The sequence below is a fragment of the Penaeus monodon genome, chromosome 33 (assembly GCF_015228065.2).
Source record: "Penaeus monodon isolate SGIC_2016 chromosome 33, NSTDA_Pmon_1, whole genome shotgun sequence".
Classification (NCBI taxonomy): Eukaryota; Metazoa; Arthropoda; class Malacostraca; order Decapoda; family Penaeidae; genus Penaeus; species Penaeus monodon.
Genome location: NC_051418.1, coordinates 33,742,905 through 33,743,504, shown reverse-complemented (window position 1 = coordinate 33,743,504; position 600 = coordinate 33,742,905).

Here is a 600-nt window from a genome sequence, read left to right as displayed (position 1 = left end):
AATTTGAAGTACTTTATGCCGAAGAGAAGGAACAAGGACAGAACAAAGAGGAAGAGAGAATGAAAGAGAATTTTGTGTGGGATTAATCATATTCATAGCGATTTCCAGATATTTCAGGTGGGAGACTACGGGCGTACTATGTGTTTTAGTGCGTAATTTATTATTATTTTTTTGATAAATATCTTGCTGGAAGTATTTTTGTTGAATGATGGAAAGATTATTATTATGATTTTTTCTAGGCTTGATCATATTTAATGGCGATTCCCGGATATTTCAGCTACGGGTGTACGATTAATTTGCGTCTTTTTTTTTTTTTTACAAATATCTTGCTGTAGTTAATTTTATTGAAATACTGAAGAGATAAACATTTCAAATAATTCTTACTAAAAAATGTTATCTTAGTAATTATAGGTCTGCTCAACTCATAATTACGCAAATGAGAGAAAACTTTCCTCTATTTTCGCTAAAAACCTTTAATAACAACACGAAACAAACTCAACATACATACTGGTATTTCTGTCACTCAAATAATACATTGCTTCAGTTCAGGTTGACTGCAAAGAGATAAGCAAATAAAAATATTATTGAAAAGAGCCATTT